The sequence below is a fragment of the Plectropomus leopardus genome, chromosome 10, assembly GCF_008729295.1.
Source record: "Plectropomus leopardus isolate mb chromosome 10, YSFRI_Pleo_2.0, whole genome shotgun sequence".
NCBI classification, from domain to species: domain Eukaryota; kingdom Metazoa; phylum Chordata; class Actinopteri; order Perciformes; family Serranidae; genus Plectropomus; species Plectropomus leopardus.
Window position 1 is genome coordinate 13,427,568 of NC_056472.1, and position 22,900 is coordinate 13,450,467.

Consider the following 22,900-nt stretch of genomic DNA (forward strand, 5'->3'; position numbering starts at 1 on the left):
CAGATGAATTCTCCCCACCGCGTTTTTCTATGAGTCTAGTACAAAAAGCTGTGAACCTTCCCTGGCTGAGGTGCTTGACCGAGAGGCCTCGCTCCATGAGAAGTGAAAAAGGAGCCAACAGCCTCTGCCCAGCCACATCTGTCAGATCCCCATGGCTGGCAGACAAAATTGGCCTCTGGTGGCCACATGGGGGCCATATTGCTCCTTAGAAGCCAGCTTCAGTACATGTTAAAACAGAATCCCTCAAGCAGGAGAATTAACAAGGTAAACTGCTTTTAAATGTTGGCAATTTTTGTATCCCTTTAAATTAACCCAATCTAAATCATGTACACATCTATGAAGAGCAGCACTTTACTTTATGTTGCATTTTTACATGGTTGTAGGTACAGCAGTTACACTCCAGAGGGTGCTCTTCTTAGACACATCTAGAACAGCCCAGCTTTGCATATAGTATAATGTAATGCATCAATATTGCTGTAACATAACAATACTGCAATATAACTGCTTTCATACTGGGATACTATGATTTTTAAATGCAGTTGTATGCTTCCCTATCAGACCATGCACCTTTACATTTGAACCATGAAATCACTGCAATTTTTGATCAAACTGGAAAGTCCACATTTTAGGGACTATTTCTTTCTTTCTAAAAAAAAAAAAAAGTAGCTCCACTGAAAAGTGGTGGCAGAATCAACGTGAAGTCCTGAAGAGACAGGCTGCTGTTATTGTTTTTCAAAGTTTGAAGCAATTAATTTCAAATATAACAAAAAAATGTGCTTGTTTTCTACAAGGGGTAATTTAATTAAGATATACATCGTTGTATGTTTTTTTAGGTTTGTGGTGTATAGAAAGCTTAAGCAAACGAAACAAAACAAAAAAAAAACAAGTCCTTTCCCCCATTCTTTCCCATTTTGCACCACCCTTCACCCTGATAAATAACGACCAGTCCCTAACCATAATCACTGAGGGAGGTGCGTGTTTTATCACGTGGGAAACACTTTACACGGGTACACACGAACCATATTAACGTTATTACGGTAAACACACCTGACATTTGTGTCGTTTCAAAATTCCTCACCTGCGGCACTTTAGCATCTCACCTTGATTATAATTAAAGGTAAGCAGCTTTGAAACAGTAACATTTTATACAAACATTTTAATACTTTAAATATGTTACTCACTTTGTTGTAGAGTTTAGCTACAAAAAAATATTTTTACAGAAGGGAAGGCGTCGTGGGCGGAGGAGTTCGTGGCTAGTTAACTAGTTAATCGCATCAAGGTAACGGCAACACACCGGCTTCCAAGTTTTATGGTCAAAAGTGAAGTGACTACGAATCGTGTGGTATTAATTAAACCAACGCGCTTTCCTCTAATGCCGAACAAAAATCTAAAAACAGGAACAGCCAGCGCATTTTCATCATTTCACTGCTAACGGAGAAGCATTGATGAGGCTACAGACAGCTAACGGGCTCTGCTGCTGAGGTGAGCAATAGGTTACGTGTGTTAGTTAAAGTTACACTGACATTACTAAAGCGATCGATTCTCTTCCAAATTTAAAATAATGTACACCGTTTCTAACAATCGTGTCTCTTATCTGTAGAAAACGAGTGGAACACAACACCGTAATTACCAGACAATGTGTCGGTGCGACTAGCACAGTCATTACGGTAAATGCAGGCTGCGGAGCCCCTGTGTGTCCGACAGACCCGGAGTTGCACAGAAAGACACTGCGCCGAACAGGTAAAAAATTGACACTTCTTTATTTCTGTAACAGCTTAATGATACAAGCATATATGTATGAATGATTACAAAAGATTGTCATGTTGGTGGTCAGATTGAGTGTGACAGTGAATGACCATTTCAGCAAGCATTGAAGCTGAAATGATGAGGTGCCCCTCTTTGTGGATGGAGAAAGGACGCATTGTTCGTCTACAGGAGAACTGGGTCTGGGTTCTTATGAGTCTGTTCTGTCTCATCTCTATTTGCAGCCAGTGTTAGATGAGCAGTGTTGCGGAATTAAGCCTGACATGAAATCACAGCAGAGCAACAGATCTAAGAACCAGATATCTGACATAGGTAAGAGACGTATATTGCTGCCTTGACTACTATTGGTACCATTACGCACTTACATGCTTGTTTTGTTGACGGATTGACAGGATAATGTCTGCATTGTGCTACATAAAGGCTGTACCTATTGCGGTCACTGCGGGAACTTGCTTTGCTGCGGTGGGAGTGCACGTACCAGGCTGTAGTACGCCTATAACACATTATAGAAAGCTTTAACATGAGGTCATTGTGAAAAAAAAAATCATTGAGAATATGCCCCTATAGAATTGTAAACGTGATTTTTAATCCGAGAAACGCTGCCTAATGAAAGAAGAAGAGAAAGAGGGGTGCAAATACAGGTGCTGAGTCATATTGGCCGGTCCTTCTCTGATTGATTATACAATTTAAAAGCCTATCTGTTTGATATCCTTGTCATTACCATGGCATTTTATGTAAAATGCCCTTATTTTAGCTGCTGTTTTCTGTTGCTGAGGTGATTTCATTTTAAATCAAGTGTAAAGGCTGGTTACATTAAGATCTGGTCTCTTTATTGAACCCCTGCTTAATTATGAACCCAACGCAGCAAATGCAGCTAAGCAGTCTGTGCTGTTACACCTCAGAGATCTTCTACCTTGTACTGAATGGTTTTTAAATGGTGGTCTTAAATATGATAGACGTCTTATTCAGTAAATGTAGGCTTCAGTTCAATCTCATTTACATAAAGGGGCTTGCTATTGATTTCCCTCTGTCATGTCCACTTGACCACAGTGTGTGCAGACACATTTAAATGCCTGATGCATTCAGGATGAGGCTGGGGTGCATTGAGTCATAAACAGGGAGCTCAGAGCTCCTCCTTGCTGAGGGAGTGGGCTCATGTTTCTGTAAGACCTGGCTGGTCATTTATCGATATCTGTCATTCCAAATAGATCTGCTTTTTGCTTGCTGTAACTGTTATGCACAGGAGCAGATAAAGCCGTATACCGACGTGATTCTGTGGACATGCTTCCTGCGGGTTTGTAAGGAAGGACAGAGGGCAGGCTATGAGCAAACATTTGGGAGATTTGTCTCAGTTAGCATGTAAAGATTGTTGTTTGTCTCTCTTGACACATGGAACTATATCTACAGCTTTATACTCTGACATTTCTCTGTCATCTACATGCATATTGTGGCCTTCACTTTTAACCACCATTTTTCATTTTAAAACTTTCTGTAAATGAATATTTGCAACCTCTGAAGTGCATCAACAGCGGCATCTTGTTTTTTGCAGCTTTATGAATGACTGTATGGGTTTTTGTGCGATATAATGACTCATTTTAGTGCTGGGTACTTTATAGATTATGTGAAATTCAGTGGAAGTGGCAAGGTAGCCAGGCAAGTTCACCGATAGTGTTTGTGTTTTGGTAAGGGCTTAGAGGGGAAGTGGACCTCCGGGATGGTGGTGTTGGTCAGTTTTTATAATGATGTGCCTGTTCTCGACCTGAAGTACTCATCCTCAAACTCCTTGTGACACTGCATAGTAGCAATTACAAGCTGATTTGCAGAACTAATTTGATAGTGGGTGAATCTTCATTCATTCATTAATTCATCAGGTGCAGAGACATTAGCTGAAAATGAAGATGTCAAGGTGATGCATGAGTGGTGTATACCTGAGCTAATGAATCACTGCCTGTGTTACGTGTGGTCGATACAGTAGGAGGCTGAATTGAAAGACTGTCAGTCAGATATCAGAGCAAGGAATGGGAAGATGAACCAGAATACTTAGTGGTTTTATTATGAGGGAAAGCCTTTACGTTGTCTTTTTCCTGCTGTTTGAAACAATGCCAAATGAACTCAACTTATACAATAGTGCTGTGGAAAGAAAGATGCAGATGAATAGGGCACTTTTTCTTTGAATAAATTAACCAGTAGGTGAGTGTTTATAGCATAGCCTGGGGTTTTAGTTTAATTAGAAGTGCTGTCTACCTGATGGTGAAGGACATTTCTCGTGGAAGTATGGATTTACACAAGAGCACGTGAAAAATATCATCATTTAGAAGAAAAATATTCATGAGCCAAAAGATGAATTGAAAGATGGGTTTTTCTATTGATGTTTATCAATAGACGGGAAGACCTAATAGTGAGTGTTTATTTAGCAGTCTAGATACTGAAAATTTCCATTTGTTTTTAACTGGCAGGAGTGAGAAAACCTGGAAGAAGAATAGGGTCAAAGGACCCCAGTAAGAGAAAAGAACAAAACATTCAGGGCTTTAAAAGGAGAATCTTGAAAATAATTGTTTATTTGACTGGTAACCAGCAAAGGGAGGCTGCTGAGGGATTAATGGACTCCCCTCTTAGTGCCAGTTAGGAGCCTAGTGGCAGCTTTTTAGACCACCTGCAGGGGAGACTGGCTGACTCCCACAGGGTGACACAAAACCATGAAAGACAAAGATTAGGGCAGAGAGTGTGACAGTTTGTAGGTACTCTTTCATCACCAGCTCTTTCTAAACAATAATAAAGGCATAACATGTCAAAACAATCATTTACCGTCTCTCGTCTTCTGTTCAAAGGGTCAGGAGCTCCCGAATCTTATTGCTTTCCCAGTTTGTGGACATTTATGACCACTTTTCTTCCTCTTTGAATTAGCTGCTATGCTTACAGCTGCTTTTTAAATCTCCTGCGGTGGGTTGTACACAGAAATACATTGTCAGAACGTCATACCCGTGCCACCCATGGTCACATCTTTCAGACTTTACCTTTTGCACAGTCCTCGTTACAGCACTCTGACTACCTCGGTTCCTGGCTCAGAGGTGGGACAACTCTGTCCTCCCTTTCCGTGTTCGGACGTTATATACATAAGGTACAAGGTACAATGTAGATTTATTAGTCACTGTTTAAACATTGTTTAAAAAATGAAATTAACATTTTTCCTTGATCCTGTTACATCTTTGGAGTTGAAGAATGATTTGATTAAAATCACCAGCTACTATGGAAATTCCATCCGTTGCTTGGGACAAGTCCTGCAGTGCATTTTTTTGAATTTGCATTGGAGTCTTGTGACCTAATTGGCTCTGAACAAGGTTCACCCATCCAGTGCAATAGCTCAATCTGAGATTTTAGGGTTAACCACATCTCTGCGAATATGTGCGCAGAGCAGCATAATGGGGAGACATCATAATGCCGTGATATTCGCGGCTTGAACAGGCAGTCTAAATGCGGCTATTGACTGTAGAAATAATGGACATAGCTACCATGACGTCACCAATTGGTTTGTTGATTTCTGGTTTGAAGCATTGAGTTCAGCATTGCAGCCATTGCCGTCTTGGTTGTTGGAGACAGAAAGGAGCATATTTGGGTAAGAGGCTGGAGTTGTGGTGGAGCAAGGGGTGGATCTGACTGAGAAACCAAGGATGCTATCGGCAAACAGCCTGTCACTCAAAGTGGCTCGCCCTTAAATTACGGCCTTGATAAAATGTAAACAGGTGAGTTATTTAACATTCACCCCATTTACAGTTGTCCTTAATAGGAAAATTAACTATATATTTTGTACCAGGCTGTAAGCTTGCTTATTTTATCTGTAAAGTAGAGCATTTTAACATGAGGGTCTATCAGGGTTGACTGGCTTCTGGTTGTATTTAGAGAAATTGTAGTTTTTGGCATCTCCGTGTTGGCTTCATTTTTCAGCCCTGGAGGCTGCTGCTTGGTTCACTTTCATAGCATTCATAATTGACCACTGCACTGAAGCTCTACTGGACATAGACAGTGGATAGTTTCGGGTACTAAATGTTTTGTCCACCTCCGTTTTCAGCTCCTGATAAGATTGTTTGGATAATTAGGTTAACTGGGGATTTGTTGTCTGACCACATGTGTTGCTTGCTCTAATGGACTCAGTGCCCGATATACAGTAATGCTGTGTCTTGCTGTGTCATTGCATACCACCTCATATCTTGGATGGGTATCTAAAGGAAACATTTGCCGAATTGATTATTTTCATTGTCTACAGTACAGTCGGCTGTCAGAGAGAGCAGTCCAGGCAGAAGTGCCAGGTAGCACTGCAGCAAGCCAGGTCACACTTATTTGGTGCCACGTAGTGCAGGTCAGCTTTGCATAAGCCCTGTGTGTCAGTGAGACAACCTAATCCTGATTCCAACAAAGATACTTAGTGAGCTGGGCACACACACACACACACACACACACACACACACACACACACACACACACACACACACACAAACACAAACAGGAAGTCCTTGATTGTCACATTTAATGATTGACGTAATGCTCTCTCTCTCTCTCTCTCTGTGTGTGTGTGTGTGTGTGTGTGTGTGTGTGTGTGTGTGTTTGTGTGTGTGTGTAAGACAGACAATGTGGGAAAGGCTCTTTGAAAGAAGAGAGACACTTGGTGGGAGCTCTGGCAGCAGCACCAACACACACTCAACCTGCCATGTCTGCCAGCTAGCTGCCAATCTCTCCTCTCTCTCTGCCTAAATGAAGCACTCACTCCAGGTTTTTAGGAGATTAGCTCATTGGTCAAGGTGTTTATTAAGAAATGAGAAGATGCTTTGTGTTAACATTTTGTTGTCAACTAGGGATGCAACTATCTAGCATGATTTTTATTACTGATGTAGCTGCCAATTGTTGTCTTTTAGTAATGGATTAATTGTTTGCTTTCCAAAATTTAAAAAAACAAAACAAAAAAAAAAAAAAGAACAAATCCTCATTTGACAAACTGGAACTAATATTTGACATTTTTGCTTGAAAAATGACTTATCATCAATACAATATGATAGTTACAAATTAATTTCCTGTTGATTGACTAATTGTCTCAGCTCTAATATAAAGTATGCTTTATATTTCTGCTTTATGAGCAGTCTGATAATTATATGCAGTCATCCATTGCCTGTCCTTTATGTGGCAACAGTGAAGCACATAGTTTAATGCTAGTTTATATTGTATTGTGCTTCATTAATATTACATAATGTTTATTTGTAGTATATTTTAATACACCGTCAGTCTTACTGTAGCAACATATCACCTACAATTCTTTATTTAGATGTAGAGTTGCTAATATCTGGGTTTGACCAACAACACAATCCTTCAAAATCTTAACACGCTGTATTTTATATAACCTGTATTTGCTTAATATATTCAAACTATTTCAGATAAGCTAAGCTCTGAGTCAAAACTGAACTAAAGCATGGCAACCCTTGAGGGAAAATCCCCATCTTCTTACAGGAGTGCTTATTTTGAGATTGGATGAGAGAGGTGGAAAGTAGCAGATGTTCAGAACAGAAATAACTCACTAAAGGATACCAATTCTGCTCTTTTAGTCATTTGAGGAGTTTCATTTTTTAAAAATGCATATAAATGACCAAGCGAAACAAGTTTTGTATTGAATACGCTGGATGTTGGCAGTGTTGATGTCACTCCAAAACTTTTTTGCACAATCATGATATCTCCTTGCATAGACAGTTCTTATTAACCTTTTATTTATAGAGTCATGCAGTGACTGTAAACTGCCTTGACTCCAGTGCTGAGATCCAGGATTGCCTCACTTATCATTGCACTTGAGGTTGACCTCTTCTCTTTTCAAGGGTAGGGAGAGTAAATAAATAAACAAAGTAGAGTACAGGGATCATAAAAAACAAGCATGTCGTTGATGAAGTGCTTGGCATTGTAGATAAGCTTGCTGCTTATATTCAGTGTCACAGCGGAGGACATGGGTCCAAGAATACCTGCATGGCAATGGTTTATTCTCTATACTTGAGATTAGAACTGTGTTGTGAATTGCATACTAACTCATTCATTACCCAGACATACTCAATATGTATGCTGCAAACTACCCACCAAATGAAGTATACCATTACCAGCAGACTGTCCACACAGAAGTATACTTATGATTATAAACTGACCACATACTGGGAGTATGTATGTATGTATGTTAATGATATTACCAGCTGTTTTGCCTGGCTATTGCTCACATGGGCAGTCTGAAGAGAGTAGAATGAGTTAGATAGTCTTTTTTTTTTTTTTTTAAATGCTTGTGTGTCCCTTTGTATCACTGCGTGTTCTCTCTCTAAATTCAGAGATTTTTGCGGGTCTGTGGATGCAGTTCAGGTGATCCCTCATACTGATCAGATCGATCTGATCAGACTGATGTACGCGAGAAGCAGCTGCTGCGAGTGAATGCTAACTATTAGACCCAGCAGAATGAACTATTAAGTTTCACTTTGAATGTGCCTGATGCTCTGCTGCTAACCATCTCTGTCCAGAGTGCGCTCTGAGAGTGGCGTAATGCATAAGTGACAGGTATATTCCAGCAGCACCCCTAATGAATGGTCCAGCTCAAAAACTAGGAAATCTATTCAGGGCAACAGATGTTTTAATCGTAGTGGGCTGCCACATATAAATTAACATGTGGGAAACCCTGTATGTGTATATATATATATATATATATATATATATATATATATATATATCCCAATGCAGCCAAAAAATATTGTGATATTATTTTTAAGCTATGTTGCCCAGCCCCAACTGGGATGTTCCAACAAGTAGACTTGGTTTTTATTGTCTGTAATGTTTGGATTTCTTCAAAGTAAACAAGGAATGGGAAATGCATTGCTGCCTCGTGCCAGTTAAAAACAACAATGCATTATGTCTTTGCAGGAATTATGTACGTGTTTATTTGCAGGTAGATCAGGGGAGTGACATCCCTTCACAAGTGGTCATTCAAGACTCGTGGAGATGCTCTCTATATGCCAGTTTTGACATGACACACTTGGAGGTGTCCACTTGTGATTGTTCAGCCAAGACGCATGTCAACTCCAGTTGTGAACTGGGCAAAAGGCATACCTACATTGTTTTTTTGGTTTGTTTGGGGGTTTTTTTGAGACGAGAGGGTGCCCTTACTGAAGTGCTTTTAAGTTCGCCTTATTCAGTGTTCTTTAGAATAGACTACCTGTCAAATTTCATGTTTTAACCATGAGACTCAGGTTTCAGCCCCTTCACCATATATTGAAAAGCTCACATATTGTTCCATCAGTAATCCCATATCAGTGCTAAAATGCTGATGGACTGAAATTGGCTGACTTCAGTTGTTCTGTGTTTTTGATTGTCCTGTCAGGGAGTGGGCCATCACGAGTCTTAGACAAGTCTAAGATAATAAATTTACATTTTTGGCTGTGATTTAGGAGTGGTATGGCTGACCTCACCTGACCTGCAGCTAAAGTATATCAACTTTGTCCACTGTCAGATTTCTACCTGCTACATAGCACACTGATATGGCCAGTTTTTAAGTGTCTTGTTGGGCTTGTGTTCTGCAAGTTTGATTTTTTTATTTCCCCAGGTGGAATAGATGGGGCCCGGCTAGCTGACCTTTAGTTTGTGGAGTGTTGAGATCAATCGTATAAGTCTGTCCCAACACCCAGATTTACCCGTCTTCCTGACAGCTCTGAGTTCAGGATAGAACACTGCTGTTGGTAGCATACTTAATGTCCAGTGATGTAGGTAATAATGACGGTATGTAAACTATCAATTTGACACAGAGCTATTCTTGGAGATCAACCTTAGCAGTGTGTAAGATTTTCTTTAAAAAAAACATTGTGGTACACTTCTATGAGTCTGTAAGATTTTCCATTTAATTCTCAAAGATGCTTCCTTTTTATCAAATATAGCCAGTGGCTACTTAATAATGTACAGCTAGTCAGTGCAGTCTAATATAGTCTTGCAATATCCTGAAGCTCTGGCTTAGGATGTGGCATAAAATGGGACCAGAGTAGCACAATCCTTTCTTTGTTTCATGACAAATATTCATGCAGCAAAGACTGTTTGGGGTATATGATTTGCTTGAGAGTCTGAAAATATTGCTTCTTGATTTGAAACTTGACTGAAAATTAATCAGGACCTATCTCAGTGCAGTTACTCATCAAAAGTAATCAAAAAAGCACTCATCATCAGCAAGGTAGCAGGCTGACAGAGATAACAACAGGCCAGCTGCCATTGCTTCAGGCACTGGTGGATTCTTCCCCTCCAAAGCACAACAAAACCCCTTGCAGATTTTGAGACGGGGCTTTTTTGACAAGCGCATGCCTTCCTGCTGCATATCACATACAGAAAAGTAGGACATAAATAAATAAATAAAAGATGCAAGTAGAATTTTGAATGGGGAATTTATTTTTGGCACCACTGAGATGTCTGGGGTCTATAGGATGTAACTATTTCTATAGAGCCACATTCTCTGCACCCAACAATACACGGCAGAGCACAGAGAGACCTAATAGAAAAACGTGTGTGGGCTGAACCAAGAAGAACATAAGGGTGAGTCACAGCTCACCGAACTATTTAGTGTTGCTTCTCCTCTCCCCTTCTCTTGGAAAGTATATGTGCATGAGACTCGCATCTGTGTGGTTGTTGTGTGTAGTGTGTGTGTACATCAGTGTGCAACACCACTCAGTCTGTGTGTGGGAGCGTATGCTTGTGTGTGGGTATCTTTTGCAGTTTAATGTGGTTGTGTTAAAAGGGGAAAAAAAAAAATCACCCTCAGTAACGTTCACTTTGATATGTGTGATGTTTAGTGTATCCCAGGCTTTATTTTGTGACATAATACTGTAATTTGGTTTCTTTCAGCCGGCCTCATCCAATTCAGTTAGACTGCGTGAGTGTTTTCCTGGATTTTTTGCAGAATACCTTATAAGAAGCTCCATAGAAGAGTGTGTGGGTAAAGAAATACAGCTAAATGGCCTGTCAGCTGGAGAAACAGTGGTCTGGGAGGAAAATCTCAGGAAATGACCTGGAAATGTTTCACTATTATAACCACCATAGGGTAGCTGCTCAAATTTCATAGGAACAATTAAGATTAACAACTTCTTATTGACAGCTTGACAACCCTTATACTTAACAGTTATAGGCTTGATACAATACAGTATACTAGCAAACTGATACAATATACACTATTGGCAAAACCCTCCAAAATACCACATGGTGTTCCTGAGACACTGAGCAGCACAGACAGGGGGACCCCCCCGGCTCATTATCAGAGAGCTAAAAACCCTGAGATGATGCAGAGACAGCCATCTTCCCACCCAGTGCCCGTCAAATTCCCAACACCCACCACTTCCTTGTCCACAAGGATTTCAAAATGAAGCAGATATCAGTCATATATCATGAATATCCCCAAGCAGGGCATGAAATAACCCTTTCTTCTCTACTTGCTACTGTGGCAGGCCAGACAGGTATTTCTTATTTTTGTCAGCAACTCAAAAATTTTGTCTGACTTTTTTTGCACTAAATGAAGGATCAGCAGTTCTCAACCAGGGGACTAGGGGCCCCCAAGGGTCCTTGAGGGAGTTCAAGGAGAATACTTTATTTCTACCTTTTATTCACTATAGAAGCAAGCCCAGTGTGACTAAGAGACATAAGAGTGAGTATACTGATCATAGGGTTCACTTTCTCCTCAGTTATCTCCTCTGCTGTAGTTGACAATAGAGGTGTAAATCACCAGTTTCATCATGATATAGTATTACATAGATTCTTTTACTATGATACGATATTTGCTGATACCACAAAGACAACAATTTTGATTCGATTCGATTTAGGGAACTGTGATTGAAATGAAACTATCATATTCTTCACTGCTGATTTATTCTGAAGTAAAACACGTTCATGTCGTCTCTTTTTTGGCTGCTTGCCATCATCTGCCTGACACAGATATTCAAAGTAAAGGCGCATCATAAAGATAAAGATAAAGATATGGATCGATGTTTGCACTTTGCATTGATCAAATTGCATCATTGATCATTAAATTAATATATCCTTACAGATCGATGGATCATTACACCCCTATTTGGCGATTATAGCGTTCTGGTCTTACTCAATATCGAACAAGCGCTTTTTTTTTTTCAGATGGAGGTCTCTAAAGTGAAATCTTATTAAATGGAATTCAGTGACCGTATGTGTATCAATTTAGTAGTACTTTGAGTACTTTTACTTTTGTTACTTGTATATCTTGAGGAAGTTCTACTTGTAAGTTGTAATAGAATACTTTTATTCTGTGGTATTACTACTTTTACTTAAAAGTAGTAATACCACAGATTTGTGTACTTCTTTCATCACTGGCAATTTTCAGTGTCTTTATGATCCACAGTGTTTATTCATGGACAAACTGAAACATATATCAGGGTTTCCCTCACATTTATTTGGCGAACCACCACTATCACTGTTTTTCTTGTATAACCAGCACACACTCGCTATTCGCTAACCTGTTTCTTCAAACAAAATTGACACGTGAGGTAGTGAAGTTGATACAGCAACAAAACAAGTGGGCCTGTGTGTATGTGCAAGCTTGTTTGTATTGATGAGTATTGTGTGAATTCAGTGAACTTCATCTGTCAGTCAAAACAAAAACAAAACAAATCAAACAAAGCTTCTTCAGCCAATAATGTTTCTTTTATGTATCAGTTATGGCGTGTCTTTCTATTGTCTTTCCTCTGTCCACCAACATGTTGGATGGTCAAACATTTTTACAAGAAAAATTTACCCACCTTTGGTGTGTTGCGGTTGACAATGTGAGACCCTGTCCGCAAGCCCTTTATTTTCCTCTGGCATCTCTCCATCTGGAATTCTTAATGCACTGACAGGCCATTTATTCTGATAGCGGAGTACAGCTGCCATCTGAGAGATCCTGTCAATCAAGGTGCGATAATCTATGACAGAGCTCAGTAGGAAAGAGGTTCAAAGGCTCTTGATGGGCTTTCAGGTGGTCCTTAGCCAAATTAAATGGAAATGTTATTATATGCTGGCATGTGTGTCAAAATCTGCCTTAACAATGTCCTAATCTTACAAAACATTGCGTTATAATGTATGTAGTCATTATTTTTCATATCTCTTCCTTACAGGTTGTCTAAAATACTAAACATGTAGATACTTAGCAGCATAAGCTTGAATTTATCACTTTGTTTTACAGCTTCTGTCAGGATAATTACAAATCACATCACTTTATCAAAATGCTTTAATATTGCTGCTCTGCCTTCCATCTCGCTCCTTTTGATGGCTTCTCCTGATACAGCACAGAGGTTGATGGTGACGCCCCCTAAGGTCTTGCTGCTGAACAACAGTACTGCAGAGAAATGAAATCTTCGTTTTTCTTTTTCAGCTAAATGACAAAGCAAGCAGAGAACCCTGAAGTGAAAAGTACATTATGACCTTCTTTCTACCCGCATTAACACGCGTCTTGGATAATGGCATTGTACTCAGAAAAATGCTAAACCCCATCAATTTCAGGTATAAATGCATCTAAGATATGTTAAAAGTCCATTTATTCATGCAAGGGATAGTCAGGGAGGCATTTAGTCACATTAGCAACAACGGGGGGTTAATGAAATGTCACTACACCCCAGATTAACAAGAAATGTCAGGCTTCTTGTAGCTGTGAAACAAGCAAGATGAGGATTATAGCCTCAATTATAAGGGGTAATGTTACCTGAGAAAGTGATGTGTATAGTAGTCTGCATTTTGATGAAATAAATTAATCGGTATGTATTTTTTATTGTGAATATATCATTCTTATTAGAACTATTGAATTGTGAGGGCAAAAAATGTATAAAATGTACAAAATGCTGAGTCACTATTTGGCCACAGCTGACGTCTGATTTTTGTTTTTTGTCGCCTGGTGTGCTGGCTTTCCCGTTTTCCCACCATATTGCCGTAAGTGTCACCAGACGCTTTGTAAAGTGTGTGATCTGCGGTTCTGAACTTGTTGGAGATCTGTGGGAATTCAGAGCGTAAAGCTTACAAGTTAGACTCGAGAAAGGAACATGAATTATTCCCTCATTGTTTTTGAAGTGTTACGTTTCATCTTTCCAGCCGTCGTCTTTGGGGAAGCAAGTCATCCCTCCTTCAGTTATGTCATAAACACTCATGCCTACACACATGCACACCCACACACAGCGCAAAAGGCGACACACATTAAGACATTCACACATACGAATTGTGTGTACAAACACACAAATATTGGAATAGATGACTAGATGATGTAACACTTTCATCTGATGGTTCCTGAACTCTTTTGTACGCGGTGTGTCATTGTATGTGTAAGACTTTTCGCTTCTCGACAGACCAAAGTATGACTGTCACCAGTTCCTACTTAGAGTAGGATCCACACTACGGCACAGAGCTCCATTCTGAGCTCTGTGTTGCACTTTAAAAGATTATCACAGATCCATTATTATGTCCACGTGTTTGTGTGTTCTTCTGTGTTTCTTCTCATCTCTTTCCAACCTTTTCCCAATCACCAAATATCCTGAAAGACATATCCTTCCAGCAATAACCAAATGTGTGTGTGTGTGTGTGTGCGCGCGTGCTTGCTTGCTTGCTTGCTTCCTTCTCTAAAGATATCTGTTGGTTGACTCCTCAGGGGGAGGGGAAGTAGCTCTCTTCTTTTAGGCTTTAATCTTTGACCATCTGCTCTGGCCAAACCCTATTTTGATCACGCTCTACTTCACACAATGTACTGCACCTCACCGTCTGTATGCTGAACTACCTGTTCAGTTTAAACATCTACCATAGCAGAAAGTTACATGAACCAGCTGCAGATAACATTAAGGTTGTAGTCAACTGCAGAAAATCTTGGTTAACTGAAATTCTGCCTACTCTTCAACCTATTGATTGGTTGATGGGGGGGAAATAGTTTTGCATGTTATCTCTAGATTAATTAAATCCCCACAGAGCACTAAGTTCTCTTTACCTGGGAGTGTTGTGTGTCCACCAAAGCAGTGTTCGGAATTAACATTTTGACTCATTGGCTAAGGTGGCTGGTAAATGAAAAAATCTACCAACCAAGCTTTTTTTTTTTTTTTTAACCAAAATGATAAATTGCCTTTTTTTGTTTCATGTATAGATTTATCTCAGTAGATTCCATTGATATTTTAGTGCACCATGTTGAGTGTAACCTCAAGGAGGAAGAGTTATAATCTGAAGCAAAATGTGTTATATGTTATAATATATTGAACACAATATGTTTCGTCAACACAGCCTTGGCATGTGAATAAGTTCCCTCTCGGAAGCAGTGATGTACTTTTTATCTCTATGGTTTTTATTTTGAAAGGTAAGAACGGAGGAAGTGGAGCTAAAGCTTGACATCTTGGATCAAACTTCGGGGCCCTCTGTGTTATTATTTCATAGCCTTAATAAGTATGTGCGCAATGCTAGCTTGCAGGGGACTGACGGCAAGTGATAGAATAGCAGATCAGCTGATGTACCGTACGGTAAACAGTGCTGCAGAACTAGTAGCGCCAGAGACAGTCAGGTTTTGCTGCACCTGCGCAGGTGCGTGTGTGTGTGTTAGTGTAACACAGACACGGCACAGGAGCAGCTACATGACACCTACATGACACCAAAAGGCAACACAGACTCTCAGTATGGTTTAATTACGTGACTGTTTTTGTACAAACATTTTCCTGCCAGTGTGGCGGATGGCCTTGAGAGATTTCTTGCCAAACGGAAAATCTACTCGCATTTGGTGCTTGGCAGGTGTTAATTTCGGACTCGGAATCAAACCTTTTTTTTCCTGACACAGCGTTCGACCTGCCAGTGCAAGTAAACTCTGTTTTGGCCGGTGGAATGCCTCAAAAAATACATGTGATCTCCAATGTAATAATATCCAAAAATAAAGTGGGCGCTGTAACGCTTCATGCTTAAGTCTGTCCCACCACTAAGTGTTAATCAGGACTGATGAGAAAAATCTTATACTGGACCCTACAGAGGGTAACTCTTGGTTTCAAATACATGAGAACTCTGATATCATATACAACATAACATTACGAACCTTAAATATCTCTGTAATGCTTCATGCCAGAAAGGAACTTGCTATTTTTAGCCCAGAATATAACATTAGCCATCCTGCCGCCCCAACAAAGGTTCTGGTATGATCATATTTTGTTTATGATTTTTTTTTAAACATTCTCCTGTATAATCTCCTGATGGAAATGGCAATAAATAAATAAAAGGAAAATCAAAGTTTAAAGAAAATATTTTTTCATTGACACAGAAATGGTGCTGCTGCTGTACATAAACAGTGTGTTTTGAGCAACTACTAGTATGAGAGGCAGCAGCATTTTTCTCTTGAAAATGATGACATATGGAAGGAGATTACGAACCATTTCAGGCAACCAAAGAACATGAAGGGAAATCACTGGTGGGTGTTTTTTCTAATTATGATAAGTGCACCAGTGGAGCTTCTGGCATTGTCCTATTAACCCCATCGCTGCCTCCACCAGCATCCATGATAAAAATGATCAAATTAAAATCAGATCATGATTATCCTCTACAGGTATGTTATAGTCTCACATGTTAATTGTTTGTTATTGTGAAAATGAAATCCAAGTCTATGCTAAAAATGTATTTTATGTCCAGATATGCGGCATAATAATTTCACACTAAGCAAAGGATATGGGTGCTTTGAATCAGGTGTTGGATGAAAGCTACTAAATGTGTTTTGTTTTGCTAACATTTAACAAAATCCAAACAAAAGTTTCATCTCCCTCTGCCTATAATCTAAATATGTATGACAAAACAGAGAATGGCATTACAGTTAAACAAGACAGGCTCAGGGAGAGGCAAAAGGGCTTAGTAATAACATTTTTGGATAAAATATGTACATACATTGTCTCCATTCGCCTTAACGAATGTTCCCCTCCACCTGTCTTTACATAACACAATGCAAACCATAGAGGTTAGCAGGAGTAGGGGCATACAAAAGAGCCTGCACACAAAGCAGCACACACAATACAATGATTATTAGATTACTAGGATTAAGGGCTAGTTTATATATGATTAAGTGTGAGTGGGAACCTCCCTACTGGAGGAAATTACAGGATTACACCAGGAGAACAGAGGATGATATTATAGTACTGGCAGACACACACACACACACACACACACACACACACACACACACACACTTGGTTATTGCTGGAAGGATATGTCTTTCAGGATATTTGGTGATTGGGAAAAGGTTGGAAAGAGGTGAGAAGAAGCTTTGTGAGATGTTGAAATTAAACGAGCAAATCCCTTCCTTGTGGTTAGGTCAAATTGTTCAGACTAAGTAGCTCGGAGAAACTTGTTTTGGTTTCTGATTTCGATGTTTGATCTTAAAGGTCATTCTGAAATATTGAAAAAACCTCACCAGGCATGATCATTTTCTACCGGTCCATACTTAAGTTAGCCGCCCAGCGAGGCAGACCCCCAAATGTTTTCATCTGGTCTGATGAGGTCAGACCTGTTCTGTAAAGCCCCATCACACTCTGAATGGTCCTGACTGATACTAGCAGTCAGACCAATACCTTTAGGCTTACAACTGCTGCTTAAATCAAGCCTTGTCGCTTTCTCCCGGTGAAAGCCATTAAGGCAAACCGTCCTCTCTCTCACACACACACACACACACACACACACACACACACGCACACAGGGTAAAGATTGGTGCTCTTTTACAGTCTGCAATCCATGTGCCTCTTGTCAGCAGGCACACCCTCTCTTTGATTTGCTCATTGCTGTGTTCGGCTGTGTTGCGGCACATGGGTTTATGTGTTTTTCTATTTTTTTCGGAGATGTAGTTTTTTCACCTTGCCTGCTCCTTCCTTTCCTAGGTTAGTCAGTTCCCGCAGAGGGAAAGCCTCCAAAATGTAAAACTACAGTAAATCAACATTTTCATTCTTCCTTTCATTGGGCCTCATTCACAAACAGTGCCTACGCAAAAATCTGTGCTTAAACTGCGTGTAGAAATGATTTAGCAAAAATCTGGGATTCAAATATTTTCTTACCTGAGTTTTTCTCTACCTGCAACCATGCGTGCACAAATGATAGGAGCCTGATTGTCTCAGAAAATATGAATAGTTTTAAATAAATGCAGAGCATATCAAAACTACATCTATTTTAAAAAAAGGCTTTAATAGACAATATTTAAAACCGTTAATTTACTAATGCATGCACTTATACGTATCATCCTCAGCCTTTCATTTGCATCGATTATTGTCATGACTAACTAAATTTAGTTACCAACAGATTAGATTAGATTTACCAACATACGCACGGTAGTAAGAACAAAATCATGCAAGACACATACGTGGTGCCAAATCAGTAAACAGCAGTAATTACCTGAGCTCTGCAAGGCAGTCCCATTCAGGCTCTTTAAATGTAGTAGAGGTGGGAGGGTTACACTTGCTGTCCACTTTATCTGTGATTCGAAATGCAGCCATAAAGTGATGAGTATATATTAGCTCTTTTGGATCAAATGCCACCATTTCTGATCATTTTCATTTATTCTGCTACCATCTGGCGGTCCACTAAGTGTCCAAGGAGCTAGAAATAAACAGGTGTAGGAACTCAATATATGACTCCATAATGTAACTCGGTGTTATTGATCATGGATTTCATTAATGAAACAATTAAACGAGGAGACAGATGCTCGAGCGACACAGCTGAGTCATCAGCTGAGTGATCAGTATCAGTTTTTATCCCTCATAAAAGTGTCACTTGTCATGTACAGCAAAACATGAAAACTTTCGTTCAGGTATACACAAAACATTTAGTAGTATGTACAAGAAATATATATTATACTATGATGTTTTTTGTGTATTACCTGCTTTTGAAAATTAAAAAGGGATAAAGGCAAAAATTGCAAATCATGCCTACCATATATGTAATTACTGCAAAGACTTTGAAAAGACTGAAATCTTCACATCTAAAGACAAAGCAAGTTTTTAATCACAGATTATAACATTTTGCAAAGACCGGGCCTTGCAGGGTCATTATTTATAAAACTACAACTACATTCCTCTTGAGATTATTTCCCATCCTGCTCCTGGTGGAAAATATATATAATCCCCACAACTTCACCAGTTTCTCCTCCTTTTCCTTTTCTTTCTTCTTTTCCACATTGCAAGAATACTGTGCCTCCCGGAGTTCCCTCCATGTTTTGTGTCTACTTGGTTTGCTTCTTATTGGGTACCGCAAAGAGTGTAGCTATTGGTTGTTGACAATGTTGACATCATTGCAGTTCACTACCTGATTGTCACTGTCATCAGTTGCTATGCTGCCTACTCCTGAGTTTCCCTTATTTGTTAATTTCTCCTTTAACCTCAATCCCATCCCACCCGCTCCCTCCTCTGTGTTTTCTTTCTGATGATAAATGTGGCGAGAGTCAAGGAAAATTAAAACCAAGGTCAAGTTATTGTATTCACCTGATATGTGTTGTGTTTGTGCTAATTGGGTCGTATTTCATCGTGCAGGGGTAAAGGTGCAGTACCATTTGAAGTTACGCTCCAGTGTCTTTGATCACTGCTTATTGATCTTTTTTTTTAAGTTCCATGGAATTTGTTGCATTGCAGATTGTGCTTGGCCCCAAACGCTTCCCATTTTATTTTACCTAATAAGCTCCACCAGTGTCCCCTTGAAAGATGTGTTAAATCTCAAGCAAAGTGAATTTTCATGGTGGAGAGACTGCACATGAATGCCTACTGAAATCAAATGGTTTTCCATTTGTCTGCTATACCATGCTTATCAGCATTAATTTGATAAGTAAATGCAGATCTTATGTCAATACAGCCAATCAAATCTTGCATAAAGCAGTAACATCAGCATTCTGTCACAGGCAGAGTTGACAGTCACACTGTCCAGCCATACAGCAGCCTGCTGCACAACAGAAACCACTGACTTTGACAAAGAAAAATCAACTTTCCTGCTAAAGACACATTATGTTAACATTAACAGGGTTTTTCTTGGCTTATTTGCTCTCATTTAATTTCTAATTTGAGACAAATTGGTAAGAATTGCTTCATATTTCTATCTTGACTTCATAAAAGTTTATATATATATATATATATATATATATATATATATATATATATATATATATATATATATATATATATATATATATATGATGACCGAGTTAACACTGTACAAGGATGGGGATTCAGTGATATAATGTTAGCAACATTATGTATTCAGTGTACAGCAGTTTGTAGTGTTTTTTTCTGTTGGTTGAACAAGTTATTTGTTCTGCTTTGCGGCACAGACACAAGTCTTGTGCACTCTGAACATCATGTAGAGGGCCTAGCGCTGTGTTCTCTTCGGCTTGTCATTTTTCGGATTTGATTTTTCTCAGCTTGTCTTCTCTCTCTTTTATATTATTTTTCCACTCAGAAATCCAGTTTTAATATTTAGGATTTTCTTTTTTTTTTTTGCACAGCAGCCTTACAGCTCCTCAAAAGTGAAGCCCAGACATCTTGATTGCCCCCTGGTGGCTGGTTGTTAGTTTAGGAAGTGATCAAATTGATAAGCTGCAGAGTTTTCTATGAGTTGAGCACACATTTTAAATGCGAATTTGTGGTCGATCACGTTCATCTTATTGTGTGAAGCAAAAATCGGGGTCGAGATTAATATTTGATAAATTGTGCAGCCCTAGTATCTAAACAGAAGCTGGATTGTTTGCTAATGTATTCCAGGACACCCAACTCCCTATATCCACTTGTCACCAGCAGCCATTAAAAAAAAAATTGCATTTTCCTCCCTGTGATATGAACCTTCACTTCGGCTGAATCAGCTAATGCTGTTATCAGTTGCCATGGAGACTGACTGAGTTAGGGTGTTGCTGTGGAAACTGAGCGGCTGCTCATCACCACCCACAGCAACCCTCCCCACTCCATCGAGCCAACCAGCACCTCACAAACACACATTTAATTGCCCACAGACACACATTAAACCCTACCTGATATGTCTTTTATGATATATCAGCTGTGAGCACAATAGATATTGTTTAAGTTTTTATTTAAACCTTATGGATGAAAACAGTGTATGTATATCTATACAAATGTGCAATGAGCTGCTTTGGCAATATTGTTCTTGGAACAGTTAGACCTTGATTGAACTGAGACAGGGGGTATAATTTATTCCTTTCATCCCAAATGTCATAAAGCATAATAGCAGCAGCATGGAAGTTGTGTATTATGCAATAGTTTGGTCCGATGGATTGTTTCTATTAGGGTTGCAGTGATATACTTGTTTCAAGGTATATCGTCAAATGAAAATTGAAACTTATCATACTGTATATATTTGCTTATTTACAGTAGTTTATTTTCAAAAAGGAGACTTTATGGACATACTTTAAAAAATGGTTTAAGGTTCAATTATAGCAGTAAATGTACCAATTTTTAATTCATTTGAGGGTCATTGCAACTGATAAAAATAACAATTTCGTGATGCGGTGACACATTGAAACCACAGTATTTCTGAGGTAGTTATCATACCATGAAAAACTCATACCATTGCAACCCTACTTTCTATCAAACTTACATAGATGAAGAGTCACGACAGGGTAGTCTGACTTGCAGAATCAAGGCAGTCTGTGTAAGCCTGCCATTGTCCGCCTATTTCAGATGGAATTCTCTCCTTCTGCAATCAGCGTGTTTTCAAGGTCATGGTCGCAGCATCCTGGGCTTAAGATGATTGTGCTTGGTTAAAGAAATACAAACAACTCAGGATGGTTTTTCCATTGGTGTAGAATTATGATGGGTTCAGCCAGATCTTTCTCCAGTGTTGGCAAAGTGCTAAAACAAAGTGTGGAGATAGCTCTGATTATGCAAGACCATGACAGTAAGCCAGCATGCACGATTTCAGGACCCTAAAAAAAAAAAAACAAAGTTAAATGGAATTCAGCCACCTTTCATTTTTGTTTTACACCTTTCTTTCTCATATCTTGGCATGTCAATATCTGCCATGAAAAGTGACTCTGAGCAAGGAGGCAAGATGTGTTTTGCTTTTGCTCATAAACTGATGCTGCCTCATTTGCTTCAGGCAACCAGAGTTCAGTCTGACCAAACTTTGACATGTGAGCTAATTTGAGCTTGTTAATGGGATTGACCTCTCATTCAGGATGTATTGATTCTTTATATCCTTGACTACATGGCAAATTAATGCAAATAGCTAAAACTAAAGGCTGTTGGTCTGCTACATTAAGTGCATGACAAGTGATAGGGGTCAATGACAATAAATTGTTGTATAAAAAAATTGAAGTTGTATAATTTACAACTTGTGGAATGCTGCACGACTTGTTTGCAAAGCTAGCTTCCAGTTTCCTGCTTCGAGTAATTGTATCACAAACCTACATGCACATATATGAAATAAAATAAAAATAAATATTCATAATAGTAAGCCAGTCACTAATTGAAATTACTTTATTTTAATATTAATGTGATACTGTAAATAGATTACTGAATGTGCTACAAATGAAGAAATATTTTCTCACAGTTATCTGTAAATTTCTGTTGTCATCCCAAAGTTAAGGTGGAAATAGACAAGTTTTTTGCTTTAACTTATTATGGAGGAAATATTGATTGTACAATGTAAAGACTATAGAATAATGACAACTTTGATGTTTAGACTAGTTACCTTTAAGCCTCGATTTCATTATGCTATTCTGTCTGCCACCAAGTATGATCCTCCGGGCAAATGTAGACTTGATTTATGGTAAAAGGAAGTATGTCAACCATCGTGCAACCATAATACAAAAAGTGACAGTGCTTTTTTCCTTGTTAGCTATCAGTAGCTGTCCCCAATTACCAAACAGTATCAATGTAATTTCTTTACTTGTACTAAATAGCAGTGATGACGGACTGTGAAGCAACCAAAGAGTTACTGGGGAAACTACCCAGCAAAAGAAAAACAGCCCTAATGCTAGGCTTTGAGGAAAACAGAAAGTGATTTGGTTGTCTTTACAACAGTGGCGCCAATAATATCACTTAGAAATATTGTTGGGGGGGAAAAGTTGAAAAGTTGTCTTTTTCCCCTTTAACATCAAGATGTTGTAGAAAAACCTGACCCACAC

General features: G+C 39.1%; 1 protein-coding gene across 1 annotated transcript in view; it reads left to right on the forward strand.

Annotated features, from left to right (window-relative positions):
- Nucleotides 1–1,243: 1,243 nt before the first annotated feature.
- The window catches only part of map2 (microtubule-associated protein 2), a 108,463-nt gene continuing 86,806 nt past the window's right edge, over nt 1,244–22,900 (forward strand). Inside the window, exons 1-3 of the mRNA XM_042494738.1 lie at nt 1,244–1,482; nt 1,601–1,740; nt 1,989–2,076. The gene's annotated coding sequence lies outside the window, so the exon portion shown is untranslated. The remainder of the gene's footprint in view (nt 1,483–1,600; nt 1,741–1,988; nt 2,077–22,900) is intronic.